The 292-nt window shown below is 74.7% G+C and overlaps 1 protein-coding gene across 3 annotated transcripts in view; it reads left to right on the forward strand.

Annotated features, from left to right (window-relative positions):
• PAIP1 (poly(A) binding protein interacting protein 1) overlaps positions 1–292 on the forward strand; it is a 27,218-nt gene that overhangs the window by 3,409 nt on the left and 23,517 nt on the right. The gene's annotated exons all lie outside the window — the stretch shown is intronic.

Consider the following 292-nt stretch of genomic DNA (forward strand, 5'->3'; position numbering starts at 1 on the left):
GAAGGTGGGGGTGAAACTGAAAGTGAACGGCTCGGGCCGTGGTGGGGCGTGGCCGGGCTGCGCCCCGCCCCCCTGGGCCCCAGGCGACTTCCGCGCCGGTCGCCGGCTCCCTCCCATGAGCGCTTGAGCCGCCCTCCTCTGAGCATGTCGGAGAGTTTCGACCGAGCTCCAGGTGCCGGCCGAAGCCGGGGCCGAGGATGCGCCGCTCCCTTCGGCAGCGCCGCTCCCTTCGGCGGCGCCGCTCCCTTCGGCGGCGCTGCTCCCTTCGGCGGCGCTGCTCCCTTCAGCGGCG

The sequence above is a fragment of the Haliaeetus leucocephalus genome, unplaced genomic scaffold, assembly GCF_000737465.1.
Source record: "Haliaeetus leucocephalus isolate CR32 unplaced genomic scaffold, Haliaeetus_leucocephalus-4.0 Scaffold120, whole genome shotgun sequence".
Classification (NCBI taxonomy): domain Eukaryota; kingdom Metazoa; phylum Chordata; class Aves; order Accipitriformes; family Accipitridae; genus Haliaeetus; species Haliaeetus leucocephalus.